We start from the raw sequence: 21,151 nt of genomic DNA, 5'->3' as shown, positions 1-21,151 counted from the left end.
AGACTTCTTTGATAATTTTTTTAATATGTAGCCTCATACTTTTAAAACGTTTTTCTTCTCCCCAGCCAGCTTGCCCCACTGTTCTTGTGGTGATATTTCCACTTATTTTAGCTTTGCCTTAGTCTGAGGAGGATGGTCCAAGTTGATTCTTATCTTCTCATTGTGTATTTAAATCTTATCTGTTCTTTTTAGTGCCAGCTTATGAAGCCTATTTTGGTCTCCAAAGTTTAAAAACCTGACGAGTGGGCATGGTTCTCATTCCTGTCTCAACCAAGAAACTGGAAAGGGCAGACTGAACATGGTGCATCTACTTCTACTTCGTTACTTCCGTTTACCTGAAAGCCCCTTGCAATCCGGTGTTTACTCCCATCATCCAGTGAATCCGTTCTGTGAAAATTCCCTCATGGCTTCCTCTGGTCCTTTTAGCAGTTATTTCCTCACCTCCTGCCTACCTGAAGCTCTCTACCCTCATCGATTTTTTTCCCCCAGACTTCCCTCCTGCTCCTCTTTTTCTTTTTGGACTAATTCAGGGGCTTCTTTTCCTTTGCCTTCTCTAATCCTTCCTCCTCTCCAGGGCTCTGTCCTTGCTTCTCTTTTTTTTTTTTTTTTTTTTTCCATTATGCATTATCTTCCTGGGGAAACTCACCTACTCATATTCATTTAACTACCTCCACTATTTTGTGCTGTTTCTTCTGCCTTGAATGTTCCCCTCTCTCTCCCTGTTCTTTTCATCCTTCAAAACTCCTCTTAGTTATTTCTTCCTCCAGTAGGGTTTTCTTCAGTCCATAAATTGGACCAACTGTCCCCTCCCCCGCCCATAACACTTGGGGACGCCATTATCATACCACAGATTACATTATAATGAAATTATCTGTGATCTCCTTGAGGGTAGGAACTATATTTGTATCCTTGTGCCTAATAACAGAACTCAAGAGCTTCCTTTGAGGCTTGCTTTTCTCTGAGACATAATCTTCTTCATCAGCTATCTGAGATTGCATTTCAGCTCAAGAAAAATTTGTAAAAATTATACTCCAGATCACATTTTCTTTTGTTAATTTTCTGTGGATCTCTGATAGGGTATCATTTGCAAACTAAACCCCCTATCCACTTCCTAGTTCTACCAAGGCCGCTGTCATATATTTATGTGGCATAGCTGTGGTTTGACTTCAACCGTCACCCATATGCCAATGACTCCTAAATCCTTTTCTGTAGCCCCCGCTGCTGTCCTACTCTGATTGTTTCTGAACATCTTACCCCTTGTATGCAAGTGTTTCTTGTCCTCATGGTACAGGGTTCCTAGTGCTGTGAGGTCTCCAACACCCAGGACATGTCATTCAGGGTTGATGAGGAGGAAACTACTGTCTAGTTTCTCATTTGGATGTAGTGTGTAGGTTTAGGGAGGGGAGCAAAGGGGTGCTGGTTAGGTCAGCGTAGAAGTGAAGTAGCAGAATGAAAAGTAACAGTTTCCTATGGCTGCTGTAACAAAACACCACAAACTTAGAGACTCAAAGCAACACAAATTTATTTTTTCATAGTTCTGGAGGTCAGAAGTCTGAAATCAGTTCTGTGGGCTAAAGTCAAAATGTCAGCAGGGCCGGTTCCTTCTGGAGGCTCTGTCTGAGGGGAGAATCCATTTCCTTGTCGTTCATTCAGCTTCTAGAGGCTGTTGGAATTCCTTGGCTCCTGACTGTGTCACTCCAACCTCTGCTTTCACTGCCTTCTCCCTTGACTCTGACCCTCCTGCCTCCCTCTCATAAGGACGCTTGTAACTACACTGGCCCTATCTGAATGATGCAGGGTAATCTATCTCCCCATCTCAAGATCCTTAGTTTAATCATATCGGCAATGTCCCTTTTGCCATATAAGATAACACCTACAGGTGCTGGGGATTAGGACATATTTGAGGGGCCATTATTCAGCGTACAGCAGTGGTCCAGGGTCAGGGTGGAGATACAAGCAAAAGTCTCTCCACTTCTAGTGGAAGGAGATCCAGAATCATTGAGTTTTAGCAGGTGTGAGGGTCAAGGTGTGTGTGTGTGTGTGTGTGTGTGTGTGAGTGAGAGAGAGAGAGAGAGAGAGATGGAAGAAAAACTGTTGCTATTAATGCTGTTTCTAGGTAATAGAAAATTAACAGTGCCAAGGGGAAAAATTCTAGATAGTTTTTTTGTGTAAAAGTAAACCTTAGAGTCGTTTATATGAACTGCCTCTGATTTATGCCTAAATATCTGACAGCAAAATAATATTTTCTAACTAATTAACTTGTCAGATTATCATTTAAGTTTTGTTTTATTACAGTATGTTCAGGTGTCTGCTTCCCACCTGAACAAAGTAGGAGGTGTTGTCAGTAGCTCTGATGAGCTCTCCTCTTAATGGGACTTTGAGCCTGGGCTTCAGCACTCTGAGCAGAGGAAGAGGGAGATGTTTATAGCGTGCTTGTTTCTCTTGCATCCCTTTTCTTTAAAAGGCGGTGTAGTTAAGGGAAATGACTGGTTAATGAAAAACAGTGGGAAGAAATTCCTTCATTTGAGAAGCTTGTTAGCCATATAAAATGCATGTACATCGAAGCAGAAGGTCTGCTAACAAGGCAAATGGAATTAAGGGGATCATTGGAAGATGTCTTAGTTTGATTTCCCCGCCAGAAGCAAATTTTGAGGCAGGCATTTGAGTAGGCAAATAGGGATGTGATTACTTTAGACTGTCTCTGGGAGTTGTGTAAGGAGGACAGCAGGGCATTTATCCATCCAGTTTCACTCTCCCCTGGCCGAGAACCATCCCGGAGCTTTTGTCCCCTGTGCTTCCTGGCTGCACCTGCAGACTGTAGGGCCCCAGCACTGGGGAAGGACTGGAGGCAGAAAGTCGGAAGGTACCTAGGAGAGCACTGCCAGCCCCAGAGGAGTCTGCACCCCCTCCACCCGTCCTCCAGTTGCAGCAGAAAGCAGAGGGGCGGGCAGGATGTGACGCAGGGTACCAAAGGAAAGACCTCTACTCTAGCCTATGATGGCATCTGTCTATCAAGAAAAAGATACTGAGTGTTCCTAATAGAACAGGCTTGGCGTACCCACTAATACAGCTGTCACCTCCCAAAGCCTCTGTTCCCTCATGTGTGAAATAAGAACAATGATTCCTGCTTTTTAGGACTATTACGTGAAATAAAAGAGATACTGTATGTGACGTGCTCTGCATGGGACCTGCCTGTACCCACAAATGAGAGGAGCTGTGCAAAAAAGAAAGAAGAGACAGCAAAAAGCAACCAAACAAAAACAGAAGAAAGAGAGAGGAAAGAAAGAGGAAGAAAAGAAAGATTATTAATTGTCACGTGAGACATCTGTTAGGAGATACAGTCACGCATGTTCCTATTTCTTGCCAAATAATGTTTGTGACTGTTTCACAGCTCAGGACATAGAGTCACACACGTTTCACTCGAGTCCCCGGCCCTGAGTTCTTTCTGCTCCCCGACTCCACTTTCCGTTTTTCTGGCAGAGTTTCTGACTTCAGATGCACACAGCGTGCTTTAGGACCGGCAGCATGACCCAGCCAGCCTTGTGGACAAGGGCCCAGCCCAGCTCTAAGGGAGGAGTTCTGGCTTCTTACCCAGACCTCAGATAACAGAGATGCTCTAGGTCATCGACCAGGTTCTCATGTAAAGTCCAAATCACCACTGGGTAGTAAATGCCCTTTTCGCCTTGGGGTGGACATTCGCTTGTTCACTGATCCTTGGAATACAGATAGTACTGAATCTGCCGTGGGCCGGCTGACCCCAAGACCCATAAAGAAAGTTGGTGGAATGGTCCAGGCTGGTTTCAGGCTCAGTGATGCCAGAAACATTGATGCTGGGGGCACAGCCTGCTCCTGATTATATGACACTGATAAGGAGCTTCCAGTTCAGAAGGCCAAGTCACTGGCGAAACCTGCAAAAAAGGAGTTGTACAAGCCTTGCAGTAGAAACAAATAGAGGCTGCCAGACCAGCCATGTCACCACTTCCCTGGAATAGGAAAAGTTGAAGTCATGGCCAGAGCACTTGATGTCCTGGCTGCAGAGGGACACACCCATGCCCCACACATGCACACTGGTGCTGATGAAGGAAAATTTGGACACAGCTATTTTCACGACTATCTCAGAGAGAAGATGTAGAGCCAAGGCTCCATAAAACTCCAGTGGGATCCACGTTGCTAATTGTCTTGCTGCACAGCTTCCCTTGTGGCAAGTTTTGATGAGTCTGGATCAGGAGACCCGAGCTCTCCTGACTGATTAAAGCATGAGCATGGACTCTTTTCTGCTTCCTCTTTGTGAGGATATGAGAGGAAGAGGACCCTTTGATCACGGGAATAGGGCGGACACGGAGGAGGGAAAGGCATAGGATCTACCCTGAGCTCGGATGCTTAAGGCACCCTAGCCTTGGGCTCCCTTGGTCACGTGTTTTTGTAAGATTTTTTCAAAGGAGATTTTGACTACAGTTGGTTAAGAGCGCTGTCTCTTTCCACTGTGATTGCCTTTACCCTCACGTGGAGAGGTGTTGGCATAGCCAGAGGCATTTTTGGGATCAGTCAGGGGAAGCTGAGTTGGGGATACATTTTATATGGGCTTAATAAGATATATTTATGTGATTTTACAGTCACTTCCATATATACATGTATCTGGTAGTTAATTACTAAACATATATTATTATGCTAAGCTATTTTTCAGTTATTAAAATTTGTAATTTCTTTAATATACTTTCTCATTCTAAAAAATATCCCCATTGATATTTAATTTTGTCTTACAATTTGTATTTATTTAAAAAGGGCTTCTAATTGTATAAGCTCAGACACCACAAACCTGGATCTGCCCTCCTACACCCCCCAACCAAGGAAACACCCCTCCCCCCTCGCTCCCTCCCTCCCTTCTTTCCCTCCTTCCTTTCTTTGCCCCTCCTCCTCCTTTTTCTTTTAGAGGCTATGGCCTTACAATATTTACCTGACTTTCTGATTTCTTGCTCCTATTTCACTTTCTCATAGAATCGAGGCGAAAACGTTTCGTGTATATAATAGATTAAATAAGATTTTAAAGAATGGTTTGACAACCCAACCACCATGTAAAATGCTGTTCCCATAAAAGAGTGTGCCCTGTGTTATAAACTGCCAGCTCAGAAGGACCTTCTGGATGATCTGTGTCCTACACAGTCTGGCCTCTGCTCTCGGTTCTAGCTCATTCCCTACCCTCCTCTGAGGACACCCTGCAGGCCTGCCCTTTGAAGTCAGGCCCCCAGGCCACATTATCTTCCACAGCCCTTTGTTTCTGCATTTAATATTCCTTGCTTGGCTTCTCTTTATTCTTCTTTTACTAAGAATGCTAACAAACAAAGTTGTCAGGTTTCTTAATCCCAAGTAAGTAACAAATAGCATGTTACTATCCAGGGAAGAGTTTCAGGAAGCAGTCATACTGAAAATTGCAAGAAATAAAGTCTCGAAAGTGAATAAAGAGACAGGAAAAAAATAAAACACAGAAAACTAAAATAATAATACAGTGTTCTGAGTCTGTAATGTAGGCCCATTTCCTTTAGGAGCAAACAGGTGTTTACATTTCAAAGTGCATGAGGGCAGCAACATGGAATCAGTCATATTCATGTGATTAACATGGGCATTTGGTATACAAAGTGCAGAAAATGTGAAACATTTTCATCCAACAAGGTATATATTTTAAAGTTTTTTTTTTCTTACAGAATCTCTGTGGTGCAGGAGGCTTACATAATTCTTCAGTAATGTTGATCAAGCAACATGGTATTTTATTAAATTGACTCTGGGGGAAGTGTGGCATGATGGTTATGACTGAGATTTGATGTCAGACAAGCCTGGTCATAAATCCTGGTTCTTCCACCTAATTAGCTATGGACCCCTCTGAGCTTCATTTTCCTCGTATAAAATGTGGGTCATCGTCTCTACCTCGTAAGATCTTGGAGAGATTGTCCATTTCTTAATTCATATCTGCTAAGGATTCATAGAACAGTTGCCGTGTGAAGCTTTTGGCAGGATCATTTTCCAGTCGGTTCCTGGATCGTCATTCAGTTTGCAGCCCAGCGTTGCAAGAGTATAGCACTTTGTCAGCTGCTTCGGCATTAACAGACATGAAAATATTTCTTAAAATATTTTCCTTGTTTTTTAGGTTTGTTTTCTTTGATATGTTTTCTTATGGGAATAATGGGAGAATAAGTTGCACTCAGAATAAAATCCAGACTCCTTTTGGGCCCTGGCTACCTCAGTCAGCTCACCTATGCCCCTCTGAGCTAAGCTCAGACACTTTACTGAACGTCTGTAAATGTCAGTGTCCTCATTTTTAAAGTGGGAATAGGCACTCATAGAGATGGTTCTGTTGATTAAATTGGGTAACTCCTATAGAGAGCTTAGCCCAGTACCTGCACATGGTCAGTGTTCGAGAACAGTTCTTTCCTGAGAGCCCCTGTAAGCCACATTCATCTTTAATCAGACCCTGTGGTCATAGAGAGCTTTGGATGTGGTCATAGAGAGCTTTGGATGTGACCAACAGAAATAAACGGAGATTACTGACTGGAGCCTGAAAAAAATAGCTTATAGAACTGAGGGAAGAGGCCTTGGGGAATGCGGGAACCAGGGCAACTGAGGGTCTTCAAAGCAAGAACGAGTGAGTAAACCATCCTGTGAGGTGCTGCGCCGCTGACCGCACAGCCTCTTGTCTTGTCGCCTCTGAATGCCCACGGGGGAGGTTCAGATGGCCCAGCTTGGGTTTGGGCCCTCCCCCGTGGTAAGAAGAGTGAAGTCTGGGGTTGGCCGCCCCACCAAAGCCATGACAGGGCACTGGACAGACAAAACTACCTATTGTTCTCCACAGACCTATCGCTGGGTGTTTCTGAGGACCTGCTAAGCCAGTTTCTCTCAACTGACTTCTCAGCTTCTTCTTTGTCAAAATTTAATTGCTTTTTATAAGAACTCAACCTCATTTCCTCCCATCTTTCTAGACAGTCATTCCTTTTTCTACACTTGATCTTAGCCAAAAGGCCGAGAAGCGATAGTCATTCCTTTTTCTGAGTAACTTCTATGATGTTTATTCACTCATACATTCATTTAGTAAACAAATATTTACTGAGCACCTACTAGGTGTCAGTTTCTCTTCTGGGGGCTGGTTTACCTCAGTGAACCCAAGAAATCAAGGACATACTTGAGTTGGGGGGCGCAGACAACCAAACAGAAACAAATAAATAGATGACATCAAGTGGCAACAGGGCTAATGACAAATCACTAATGAGAACAGCCGTAAGACAGGGAAAGGAAGGAGTGAGGAGTGCGTGGAGGTGTTGCTCAGATTGGTTACCCATGTTTGTATGAGTCTGTCATCCAACTGCTCCCCTTTTGATTAGTTTCTTTGCTTGCTTGTCTGTCATAAGTGACTAGCTGGCTTGCCCTGTCTAGCAGTGAGCCCCTTAGGGGTGAAGTCATGTCATTCATTTCTAGGGCTAGCCCCTGCCTCACAGTGGATGCTAAATTAGTGTTTGTTGAATGAATGGATAAACACATACGCCTTATGTGTGGCTATTGGATGACTGTATTTTTCTGCTTGTGAGCCAGCCAGCCTTTCTCCCAAGAGGGGCATTGCAGGTGGCCTGGAATTCCTGCGCTCGTCAGTTCTCTGTTGTTGACTGACCAGTTAGCCGAATAAGACATTTCTTTAACCCCCTATTTAGTGGATCTCTCTTCTCTGGAATCAGGTTGGTTTCTTTGTGCTATTATTGTTTTTATTTTCTCATAACGTGCTTTTTGAATTTACGACCAGGTCTGAGAAAGAAATGAGAAAAATATCTATTCCTCACAACTTGAGCCCCAGAGTCATGACACCAGAATGAATCGTGGCATCTGAAGGAAGCTCAGGAGAGCACCTAGCCCAAGTGAGGTTGTGCCGTGAGAAACAGGGGCAATAGCAATGGTTTCCTTTGAAGGAAACTGTATTCCTCTTAAATCTGCTCCCTCCATACTTAACATCCATGTTTCCTGAAGTGGAAAGAACTAAATTAATCCTCATTTAAGTACTCAGTCTAAAAGTAGAAAACAAGACAATGAAGTGCTTTAAAATATTTTTATTAAACATTTTTGTAAAGTAGAGCCAGTGTTGATTGCATGATGTTCAGACGTGGCCTCCACCCTAGCAGGATTCATGGCTTTTTACTTCAGACCAATGAATGGACTGCCATTGACGCAGCTCTCTGGTTGTGATGGTAGCTGGGTTTATAAATGGTCAGCTGTGCTGTGAATATATTTAGCTTATGCTAAGTGCCCCTGAGAGGATGAATATCATCTGTTTCCAGTTGAATTGTGTTTTGGAGCATGGTACATTTTTTTCTAAATGAATAAATATTAAGCCTTTTTCACTTCCAGAGGAAAGTTAGGGTTAGATGCTGAAATTCAAATTACTAGACTTATTAAATCAAATTAAAATGAAATGTAAAAAGCCATTTGATTCTATTTATAAGTACTTGTCAGAATATACTGCTCAGTGAAAACGCCATGTTTTGGGTAAAAAATTAGATACCAACACTAAGACCAGAAACCATTTCATTCATTGTTAGCATGAATGGATGGTATGGCTGACTGATCAGGTAGTTAGAAATAATGGTTAAATGGTGTTGGTAACTGTACAGTATCTTCATATAACATTTAAAACCTTTTAAAGCAGTTTTTATCCAAATGTTTTCAGACTTTCGTATCATAGACCTTGAAGTTTGTGTATGCAAACCAAAATATATACGGTGACTATTTTAAGCACTATCGCCATTAAAAAAGGATTCACTTCAGCCTTCTGAAAAAGCTAATTTGGCTGGCCGTATTCATTTGTTCATAAACAGTAAACTTCCTGATAGAGATCTTAAAGGAAAAGTAAGAACCAACCTGAAATGGATGTCAAAAGGGCTTTTAGAGTGATTACATACATTCTCGGAGTATAGAGATCTAGCGATGGTAAGTGACTGCTCCAAAGTTAGCCCCCTGCTAACTAACGGCCACGCTGGGGTTAGACCCCAGGATTCCTGACTTCCACACCTGTGTTCTTTCTCCCTTATCCCCTTGTCTCCCTGACATGATCGTTTGAATTAGCAAGATATGCATGTAGTCTACAAAATTTCTCTTCTGTATCTGTTTCAATGAAAGCAGCTATTATTATAAACAATGCATATATACCCTGTGGATTATTTACACCTGCTTTCCCATGTGTCCTTGCCCCTCCCACCCCACCTCCATCATTTTCTTATCAATCTCTGAGAAAAAATAGGTAAGATAGGCTGTTTCAGTGTGCCTCTGTGAGCAAATCAGTGAGACTTGTCCAGTGGCATAGAGAACAGACAGAGCTTTGATACCTCTCGGGTGGTGTACTCTTCTCCTGGTCTCACCCAGCTGACTTGGATGCCAGCAACAGGCTTGGTTTTTAATGGCCTGTCCACTCTGACGCTAAAGAAAGCCTTTGGGGCCCTATGTCTGGTCAGCTCTGGTAAACTGCTTATTTATTCACCTTGCCGCTTTAACTCAGCATCTGTGTTTTGTTTTGTTTTCAGTAAAATCTGAAGCTCTGGAACAGAGTTAACTGTATATATTTTAAAATGTAAAACACTGTGAATTCATTTGACTTAATTCCACATCTTAACAGTGAAAAAGCCTAAAATACCACTTTTCAAATTGTAATGCGCTTATATGTTAACAAAGTAACTATGAGATAAAGGAAAATATACAAAAACCATTTCACAGATTTTTTGTTTTAGTTAAAATAACCATGCTTGGAAAGATTACATTATATTAAGCCAAAATATCTTTTAAATATCTATATTATTAAAATGTACAGATTATTGTAGTAAGAAAAAATTAAGAATCTGTCTTACATCAGAATTCTTATATTTCCAGAACTAAAAATAGCATAATAACTATTATTTGTGGTACATCCAGAGGTTCAGTATTGCCTGAGGGTCCTTACCACTGAAATATATCACCTCTAACTGTGTTCAAAGGGACAAATCTCTTAACTCTTTGGTAAAGTTCTTAGTTCTGCTTTAACTGTATTCAGTTCCCTGTTAAATGCTTGGAGGGATATGAGTCCTTGGTTTATTGACTGAGAAGCATTTTGCAATGATTAGTACATCATCAAATACACAGAAATCGGTAGAATATTATTTTTTTCTAACATGTCAGTTGGAACATCTTTTCTTCTCGAATTACTCCAATTGATTCTTTTTAATAATAAGGAGGATTTTTAGAAACCCCCAAGTTGTGCATTTCTTCGTACTTATTCCTAATACAAGTAACACTCTGATATTTAAGAATTAAATGATATGAGTTGGGAATTTTTTTTTCTTTTTTTTACAGATCTCCCAAGAGGGCTTTGACCCTGTTGATAGTTTTGTAACTGTAGTAGGTAGACTAATTAGATTGTCTAAACTAGTGTTCCCAGAGTTCTAAAATACACTTTTTCTCAAAGAGAGGTTATACATGCGAGAAACACAGTCTGAGAGACCGCCCCCTCCCCGTGTCCATTGGCGATGGGATTCAGCAGACCACACCCCCTTCCTCCAAGCCTTCTCAGTCAGACACACTGAGCCGGGCTCCTCACAGGCTCCCTCCCATACAGCCTCCTCCTGGGCTAACAGCTTTGATCATTCCTTTCTTCTGAACTATGAATCTAACCAATACATTAATCTCACTTATTGACCTATTTATCGTGATTTCTTATTGTTACATTATGACACTGTGTCTGCTAATTCTTTTTGGAATGTACCTAAACTTTGGTACATCTAAAAGGAGGCTCATTTGGTGCTTGTTCTGAAGTGCAAAATGAAGGCCCGTGTTCCTGACTGTCCCTTCCCTTGGATCTGTATTCTCTTCCAAGGAATTTATAAATATCAACAAGAGGTCAATGCCAGACTCCCCATTTCTGCCTCTGACGCCTTTTCTAGGCAAGTCCTTTCTGGAGAGCTCTACCTCTACCCCACTTGCACTCCCTTCCCCAAAACGGTTATTGATAACTAAGGCCAAGTCATGGGATGCCTCGCAGAGTTCTGCCAGTAAATATGTGGGGATAAATGACCTTTAAAAAATCCTTTAAGATTTTTTCATTCAACAGATTTATTTTGCCTGTTTTCTTTTAGATCATCTCAGCTTTGATCCCTTGGAACCATCCACTAGTGACAGTCATAAAGTAAGTGTACATTTTAAATTTTCTTTCAATCGCTGTAAATGGAAATCTCAGTTTTGTTCAGTGGTTTTCACCAGAGACAGTTTCATTCAAATATTTTATCAGTGAATAGTAGTAGTATAATAAATGGGAGTTTTGGGGCTTCCCTGGTGGCGCAGTGGTTAAGAATCCGCCTGCCAATGCAGGGGACACAGGTTCGAGCCCTGGTCCGGGAAGATCCCACATGCTGTGGAGCAACTAAGCCCGTGTGCTACAACTACTGAGCCTGCGCTCTAGAGCCTGCGAGCCACGACTACTGAAGCCCACGTGCCTAGAGCCCAGGCTCCACAACAAGAGAAGCCACCGGAATGAAAAGCCTGCGCACCACAATGAAGAGTAGCCCCCACTCACCGCAACTACAGAAAGCCCACGCACAGCAGCGAAGACCCAACGCAGCCAAAAATAAATAAATAAATAAGTAAATAAATTTATGGGAAAAAAATGGGAGTTTCATATACAGGAAAGATAATAAACCCTCTCTTTAAAATTTGTGAAAAGGATAATGGATAGAAATTAAATAAATAAGGCACTGCTTATCACTCTTGAATATTGCCCGTAGCATAATAAAGTATATCTGCAGCCACCTAGTGGAGTGTTTTTTATGTACCATCTTCATCCCAGACAGCTGCCAGAGTCCTCTCAAGGGGCACATTACAACAGCTTCTTCTTCCATTTTAAATTGGGCCATAGTCCAAGAAGTATCTCAAATGGCATTAAGCACCAATTAACATCTAGCAGAGAGTTTAGCACCTAACGGGCACATAATAGAAATTTGTTGGAGAATGAATGGGTGGATTAATTAATTCATCAATTTTATGCTCTTTGAGGTCCTCACTAGTGTGAGGCAATGTGGTGCACTGGTTAGTGCCCCAAATCTGGAGCCAGATGCTTGGGTTCAGGTCCTGGCTCTGCCACTTAGTAGCTGCATGACTTTGGGCACAGGTCCAAACCTTTCAGTGCCCGGGGTTTTCCATCCATAAAATGGGGCTAATAAAACTACCTCTCTTGTTGTTGTTATGAGGTTATTACAAGAATTAGATGAGTGAATATTTACAGAATGCTTAAAATAATGCCTGGCATGTGGTAATCTCTATAAAATGTTTGTTGAATAAATTAAAATATATTAAACATATAGGGATATTTTGAGGTTCCAGATTTAGAGACTGAAAAACTGGTTTAGCCTAGAAGCAATAATGCTCCAGTAGCAATAAATATATCTACCACTCAAATCTTGGTTTCAATATTATTTCCCAATAAAAAGAACCAGAGAAATGGCTGATTGAGGACTGGGGCAAGAAATATGCAAAATGAGCCTGGAGTATCTTATAGTGCCAGAAAGTAAGGAAGAACTAAAAGAAAAAAGGTAAAACAAAAACAAAATCTCGTAATGATGACTGTGACACAATGTATGTCGAAAGGATACAGGAGCCAACTAAAAGTTCTCCCAATGGCCAAAATTGGAACAATTTGAACCACAAGATAAATAACTGGTATTGAGGTATAACCCAAATCTGATAACTATCTATTCTGATATAAATAAATGATTGGATAAATATATGAGGAAAATAGACAAATCTCTTATGCAGAAGAATTCCAAATAATGTATGTAGATACTCTGCTTTATGGGAGGTAAAGCATAACTCCGGATGGGGCTGCACAGAGTTTCTTTCTTCCAAAGAGCACAGTATGGAAAGGGGGTGAGATTTTTTTTAAAAAAGAGTAACTTACAATAGAGAAACCTGACAAACACTACCTCAAGCCAGGTAGTCAAGGTTAACATTAACAGAGATATGCCATATTGATAGTAGGTATCCTTCACATCATGTGAGATGAGAATGGCATTTGACCTCTGTGATCTTCCTCCCAAAACATACTACCCCAGTCTAATCATGAGAAAAACATAAGAGAAATTTCAATAGAGGTGCATCCTACAAAACACCTGAATAGTCCTCCTCAAAACTGCCAAGGTCATCAAAAACAAAGAAAGTCTGAGAAACTGTCACAACCAAGAGAAGCCTAAGGCAACTGGCCAGCTAACTGTGAGGTGGTATCTTGGATGGGATCCTGGAACAGAAAAAGAACATTAGGTAGAGACTAAGGAAATGTGAATAAAGTATGGAGTTTAGTTCATAAACACGTATCAATATTTGTTCACTAATTGTGAAAGATGTACCATCCTAATGTAAGATGTAATAACAGTGGAAACTGGGAGCGGGTTATACAAGAATTCACTGTTCTAGCTTCACAATAATTCTGCAAATCTGAAACTTTCAAAACTAAAAACTTTATTCTAAAAAATAATGAAGTATGCACATTAAAAAAAAAACTGGTTTGAAGGTATACGCTCCAGTTTTCAAGTGCCAAGATAATAGTTTTTTGAAAAATGTTGAGTTCAACTAATTTATGTTTTGAGACTCATACATGAAGAATTATACTCTGCATTAAAGTTTTGAATTGGACAGAGGTGTACACATCTATAAAGCTTTAGGTTATATTTCTGCTATCCTCAAACGGAGGAAGAAAATAGCACTGGCAACACAAACCTTTTTTGCAAGAATAATTGTTATTGGAGTTCGAAGTGGATTGTCAAATTTAACAGCATAACAAATTTAGTGGCGTAAAACAACATGTAACCGTTATCCCGCAGTTTCTGTGGATTGGGAATCTGGGTGTATCTTACCTGGGTCCTCTGCTTAGGGTCTCATAAGGGTATAAATCAAGATGTTGGTTGGGCTGTGTTCCTTTTTGGAGCCCGATTTTTTTCTTCTAGGTTCACGTGGTTGTTGGTGGGGTTCACCTGAGGTTGTAGGACTGAGGTCTCTTGTTTTCTTGCTGGCTGTCACCTGCGGTGCTCTCACCTCCCAGGTATCACTCAGGATTCCTTGCCATGTGGCTGATTGCTTCTCACAGGCCTTGTCACAACATGACAGCTGACTTCAAAGCCAGCAGGAGAATCTCTGACCCCAGTCTGCTAGGACGGAGACTTACATAGTGTAAACTAATCAAGGGAGTGACTATCCCCTATGGCTTTGCAGTATTCTGTTGGCTTGGGAGCAAGTCACAGGTTGTGCTTGCACTCAAGGGGAGGGGATCATCCTAGGGCGTGACTCACTGGGCAGTCACGTTAGGGTGTGTCCACTACAACAGGAGAGTTTTGAAACAGACACAGGCAGCTGGGCATATAGGAGCAAACCAAATAAAAGGAGAACAAATCAGAAATGCTTGCTTGTTGCCTTCAAGCAAACTACAACTCGAGGTAACTAAATAAGTTTCATCCCACCCATCCACACACAAATACACAACATTATGTTTAACTTGGATGAATATTTTTAAACCCTGAGGAGTGTTTGAAGATGAAGGAATCAGAGAAATATATTTGGAGATAGCTCATAAATACATCACCGTTTTCCTGATTAGGGTGGTTTTTTTTCCTTTTCAGTGAAGAAATTTACACAAAAATATGTTCTCAGTGGCAACAACATTTATGCATTCTCATTATAAGAGTCCAAATAATATGATCTCATTTTCAACATTTCGTAACTTAATTTTTTTCATTTTTGAGACTGTTTAGTTTTTTAATACTTATGTTTTTAAACTCTGCCTTCTAATAATTATTAATAGGATGATACTGTTTAATTTATAATTTTTACATTTCACATGATGCTTATAAATTTGTATATTTTAAATGTATTAAATATCCATTTTCACTGATTTCTTTTTATGGGTTCTGAATCCTTTTCTTATAAAATAGTAAATACAGAATTTCTGCTATCGTCATTTTGCTCCAGTTTTGTAATCACCACTCAGACTTTCAGGAACTCAATTTTTTTTTTTTTTCTGATTGCTCTTTATAAGACCAAAATGTCCCAGAAATCCTAACATTTAGTCATTGGAACTGCATTTGCCAAGCTGCTGCTTGCATCTGGAAATAAAGCACAAGTACGCTTTGTTAGACCCTGCGTCTGAATTGTGGGTTTGGATAATGTGTTCACTGTCTGTGCATCTCCATGGAGGTTAATACAAACCTATTAGCAGACTGAACCAGAGACCTTTGCAGTTTGTCTCAGATATGCAGCCACCTTAAAGAAAACAGGCAACTTGTGGAAATGAAGCTCATTAGCAGCCAAGTTGACATGAAAAGAAAATATGTATTGCAATAATTTAGTTAAGAAACTCAAAGGAGAAATGACTTCTTGTGGCTCCTCCTCCCTTACTCTTCACCCTTTTTCTAGTCTTTTCCTGCCTGTATTTTTCTGCTCAATCACCACTGAGCCTTAGGCTGCAGCTATTGGTTCTCTTATGCCAAGGGGTGCAAAGGGTTGTTATTCAGAATGGTGAAAACATAATCACTTGTAGCTATTGGTAAAATAGCTCATGTAGCAAATAAAGGTCAAAGCTTGCTTGCTTCCTTCCTTTCTTCCTTGGAGATGTTTTCTTTGTAGGAATTAAATAAAGGGACCTTTTTTAAAAAAAAAAAAAATACAAGATAAGTTAGAGTAAATAGAAGTAACCTTTCCTGCTTAGGAAGGAAGTATTAAGTGAAAGCCCAGAAGAAGAGCATTAGTCTTTGGTTGGAGGGTCACAGGATAAAGCATTCTTATCAGAGCTGAATCCAGGGGAATGTCTTGGAATTTGCCAGTGTTGTTGGCCTGTGGTGATCATCAGATCTCTTTCCCCCTGGTTTTAGAGGGGTTTAGTCTTGCCTAATGATTTCATCAGATTTATTCACCACGTATCTAAATATATAAATCTGTTATTTTCACCTATTACTGAAATTCTGGGTTTTTTAATAATACGTTTGGAGCAACCATTCGATCTTTTTATCAAAAGACCTGAGTTTAATTTGAAGTAGTATATATTCTAAATAGTATCTCTGTACATTATATCTGTCTTCAGATTTTGTTTCTAGACCATCTTAACATCATTTTGCATCATGGTGATCAAATCTGAGCTGGATTTCCTTGTTTGGGAGTACCGAGGTAGCAATTCGTTGTTGTCACCTGGGTCTTCTTTTGGCGTAAGACAGGCATTCACCAACTCATTCATCATATCTCTTTATTTGGTACTGTCCTTGGGGTCCTGTGTCCCCAGTGATGCCCACACCACCTCCTCCCACACTGAGCTCTCCTTTTCCTGAGTTTCCTATCACACGTGTATTCTGTTCTTGGTCATTCCTGTCTTGTCTTATTTACCCATTCTTTGCTAGGGATACTTTTTCTCCCCAAAGAGACTGTTAGCGCTTTGAGGGCAAGGATTCTGCCTCTTGTCTTTTGCGCCTTCACAAAGCTCAGGCTCCTCAGTACTTGATGACTACCTGTCACCATGCCCCATGCCTCCAACTCTTACACCCGATCAAAACAGTGTTTCCTCAGATCGAGACTTACGTACGCTCCATTTGGCTCGCCCTGTGCTGGGGACCACAGAGGTGGGGTCAGCCAAGCAAAACGATCACTCCTGACTTTGGGACCTCTCATCCTCCTCTCAGGACCACTTTGCTATTCCCAGATCCCAGACTCCTTTCTAGGCATCTCTCCTGTGACTCATTCTCTGAGGCCCTGATGTCACTGAGGTCTCAGCTGAGTATGACACTACTAGGGCAATCTTGTTCTAATAGAGAAATCCTGAAAACCAGAAAGACTTCAAGACCCAAAGTAATGTATCTCCAATGGTGAAATTCCAGACACTGTGATAAGCAACAGTGAAGATATTTTTAACCCATCCTTGTCTGGCCTCCCTTAAATAACACCACACAGGGAGATTCCTACTCTGCTTGCTTACAGGTGTACCCTGCCTAGGAACTGTTAAAAGAACGGAAATGTTGATCTCTGTCTATAGTGTAAATAACCTAGCAGGGCAGTTGGACCACATGTGCCTATGGAGCAGACCAGTGTACTGTTTAATAGTCTTTCTGATCACACAGTTCTGTCTTCTAATCTCAGTTTTTCTACTTGTCAGCTGTGTAGCCTTGCACAAGTTTCTAAAATTTTCTGGGGATCATTTCCTTCATTTATAACACCACGATAACAAAGGCCAAGGATACCATGAAAATTCAACAAGTGAATGTATGGGCCGTTCTTGGCACATAGTAAATATGCATGACACGGGTGACCGCAATAATAATAACAAAAGCTAGGGAGGATGGTAAGTCCAAGCAAGGCAGTTTGGAGGTCTGAGTCTGAGAAGAGGTATGCAGAGCAAGGCAGTGATGGAGGTGGAGGAGGATGGAGGGTAGCTTCCTAGAAAGGACCTCCTCCCTTCATAGGAGAACATGAGTAGTGTCCAATATCTGTGCTTGCTTAGCCACCGGTACCTAATCCCCTGATCGGTTGGTCTGCAGAGGCATTTTTGGCCTGGAAGCAGTCTGCTAGGGAGTGGAAAAAGTCTGAGTGGAGCCCATGCACATTATCACTGTAGAGTGGAGGGGTAAAAGTAGCTTCACCCCTTTTCATAACTGTTTACTTCTGAGTCTCTCTCCTCCATTGGACTGTGTGGTCCTCAAACCAGGTTCTGACAGGTTCATCCCTGTTATCCCCAGGCCACATGTCTAGCACATGCTCAGTGCTTAATTATTGGTAGAAAGATTGAAAGGGCAGAAGATGCTGGAGTTTTGCTGCACTACATCTTCTAACAACACAAGACTTAGTACAAGTATGCGAACATATTTTCCCTGCATTCAAGAACAAGATTCGGTCAAATGAAAGATGGAAATATTGTGGTTTGTGGTTCTTTCTCCGAAGCAACATTGTTTGTGACTTAGGAAAGTTGCAACAGCCTTAAAAATGCTGGTTGTGGTGCATGAAAGAAAAAGAAAAAACAAAAAAACAAACAAACAAAAACCTAAGCATATAAAACTGAAAGAGGGGTCCGTAAAATCAAGCCTGATGCTAAAAGGGATGAGTTGGCAGATTGGAATGGATTACTGCAAATTGCTGCAGCCACCTAGCTTGTGATTTAACGCTTCTCTGAGCTTTTGTTCCAGATATTTGAGGCTCAATTTATTCCCATCTTATCGTCCTTGTCAAAAGCAACTTCTTTTGTTTTAAAGGCTGTATGTTTTCTTTCCATTCTTGTTTATACCTTACCATCCTGCTGTTTACAAGATTGGTCTCTCACAGTCTGCCTGGAGTGTCTTCTATTTTTGTGTAGTTAAAATTGCCAGAGGATTCTTTCAGCAGCTCTATTTTGATGAATGGGGAAGCCATGCTGCCCTGTGGAATCCCAGCATGGCGTGGCAGCTCCCCCAATGAAAGAGGCACATAGCTGCTACGAACGTGTGACCAACTGTGAAACTTTGCACAGTCAAGTACTTTAAACACTTGAAAGTGCCTGTTGTACATCTCATTACAGAGATATAATACCAGGTGTGACCTCTCATGTGGGTTGATGCCTCCCTGGAAGTTGTTTGGAGTAACATGAAATGTGATTTCTTTCCAAAGTGGAGCACCTGCCATTTTCTCCCTGGCACTGGGTTGGAAGTGATGTCCTAATGCCTCCTGCCCCTCTCCTCAGCTCCTGCATCCTGTCCTCACTTTGGTCTGATCCTTCTCTCCCATCTAAATGGTCTCCTCTGTGCCCCGTGTTCGGTTGACGTTCCTTCTGATCACAAAATCTTGGTGGCACCTGTGACAAATGGGAACTGAAAGCTGGAAATTGCTCTTTTGCTTTCTTTTTTTTTTTTAACTTTTTATTTTATAGAAAGTAAAAATAAAATTTGATTAACAATGTTGTGTTAGTTTCAGGTGTACCACAAAGTGATTCAGTTATACATATACATGTATCTATTCTTTTTCAAATTCTTTTCCCAATTAGGTTGTTACAGAATATTGAGCAGAGTTCCCTGTGCCATACAATAGGTCTTGTTGGTTATCTGTTTTAAATATAGCGGTGTGTACATGTCAATCCCAAACTCCCTAACCATCCCTCCCCGCCTTCCCCCCCCCGCCCCGCCCCCCCCCCGCCTCCCCGTAGCCATAAGTTCGTTCTCTAAGTCTGTGAGACTGTTTCTGTTTTGTAAATAAGTTCATTTGTATCATTTTTTTTACTTTTAGATTCTGCATATAAGCGATATCATACAATATTTCTCTTTCTCTGTCTGGCTTACTTCACTCAGTATGACAATCTCCAGGTCCATCCATGTTGCTGCAAATGGCATTATTTCATCCTTTTTAATGGTTGAGTAATATTCCATTGTATATATGTACCACATCTTCAGAAAGATTGGGGGGTTTGAGCAGAAGTTGCATTGATGGATTACAATTGCTTTAATTACAATTACAATGAATCCTAGCACCAAGAGGATGACCCTTGGCAAAGGGGTGAAGCAGGCCAAGGTTGGCCTTGTCCTTCTGAGCCTCATCATGCCTCCATCCTTCCAGGGGTTCCTAACACTCCCTCCACTCCCTTAACCCCCTGTTTACCTCAGGTCTTCCTTATCAGGGTAGATAACACTCAATACTTCAGGCTCCTTCCCTTATGTGCTAGTTTCCTTCTATCAAAATTTCTAGTCCCAGATATTATTTCTTTTGGGAACTCTCTATGATATGAACATGAGTGGTACTGGGTCAAAGACACCTATGCTGGGGGTGCTCCTCTAGGGTGGGAAGGATATAATGAAAAGCACAACTCACCAGGCCTCAGATGACCTAGGTTTATAATTCCAGTTTTGCCACTTATTAGCTGGTGACGTTGGGCTATGTTACTTAACCTTTCTGAGTATGTCCTCACCCATATAACAGAATTGATGAGTCCATGCTAGCATGTCTTACATATGAGACTTTTACCTCCCAGGTTTATCATGAAGCTCATATGAGATGAAGCACTGGAACGCTCTTTATACATGAGAGAGGTTCTGTGCATATGTTAGGGAGAGAGGCAAAAAGATGCCTTAACTATGTCCACAGTGTTAGCTTTTTGATAGGTAATGAGTTGTAGCAGGAAGCTTCCACCTGGCTTTAATATTTTCTGTAATCTTGGTTTATTGAGCCTCCATTTCCTCACTCATACAAAAGAATGTATACAAAATCTCATTGGCTTGTCATGAGCAATGATGGTTAGAAAGTCCCTTACCCTAGTGTCACTTGGGACTTAGTGTGTATTTTATAAAATGTTAGTTACCTTCTCACCTTAACATGTCCCTCAAGAAGTGACTCTAGACAGTCAGGTACAAGAGTTTCCACACGCTTCAAATCTATCTGTGTATGAGGCAGGTCCAGTAACCGAAATGGTATCAAAGCAGCCCAGAGGAATGATCTAGTCCAAAGGTAACATTAAAAAGGTGTACATCATCCTCTGAAAGGCAGTGGGTGCTGATAATGCACCCATAGGGTGACATGGGGCTGGTTCTAAGGAATGGGGAGGGAGGGGAGTAGGGCACTCGCTTTGTCACAAAATTAAAGAAGGCACCATAAAACTCCATAAAATAACGTTTAATGCAATATTTTTTTAAAATCAAAATTAATGCAAAAAAACCTATGATGAACAAAACATCAATTCAAAACAATGTTGACTTTCTAAAGTATTGCATTAATATATTTATTTTGATTACTGAGTTTTTTGGTGCCCCCCCTTAAAATTTGTGCCCAAAGAGAGTGAGCTCCTCACTCCATTGGCCTTGCGCTGCCCCCACCCTGGGGTGGTGTCCACAGGGCTGGGGGGAAGGTCCCAGGGAGGGCTTCCAGTACCCACTCCTGATTTCCCCTCATCCACTCGGGGTCCTGAATTTGGTTTAATTATAACCTTGTGAAAAAAGAAAAGACCATATCAAATGAAATTCTGGTATCCTTTCTAATCAAGTGACCACAATGAAAGATAGAGTTTGGAAAGAAAATATGAAGCCATTTGTTCACCAGAAGCTTGATTTAGGTTGGGGGTTGGCAAACAATGACTCGCACACTGACTGCCTGTTTTTGTAGGTAAAGTTTTATTGGCACACAGGCC

At 41.3% G+C, this 21,151-nt stretch overlaps 1 protein-coding gene across 10 annotated transcripts in view; it reads left to right on the top strand.

Moving 5' to 3' along the window:
• The window catches only part of NCALD (neurocalcin delta), a 443,801-nt gene that overhangs the window by 227,623 nt on the left and 195,027 nt on the right, over positions 1 to 21,151 (top strand). For 9 of the 10 annotated variants that reach the window (XR_011070731.1, XM_068525732.1, XM_068525738.1 and 6 more), the window contains one exon: positions 11,130 to 11,179. The gene's annotated coding sequence lies outside the window, so the exon portion shown is untranslated. Of the gene's footprint in view, positions 1 to 11,129; positions 11,180 to 21,151 lie in introns of those variants that run through there. The other variant, XM_068525739.1, reaches the window with a different exon arrangement.

Source organism: Eschrichtius robustus, chromosome 17, assembly GCF_028021215.1.
Source record: "Eschrichtius robustus isolate mEscRob2 chromosome 17, mEscRob2.pri, whole genome shotgun sequence".
Classification (NCBI taxonomy): domain Eukaryota; kingdom Metazoa; phylum Chordata; class Mammalia; order Artiodactyla; family Eschrichtiidae; genus Eschrichtius; species Eschrichtius robustus.
The sequence above is the reverse complement of the archived record's forward strand: the minus strand, read 5'-3'. Positions and strand labels throughout refer to the sequence as shown.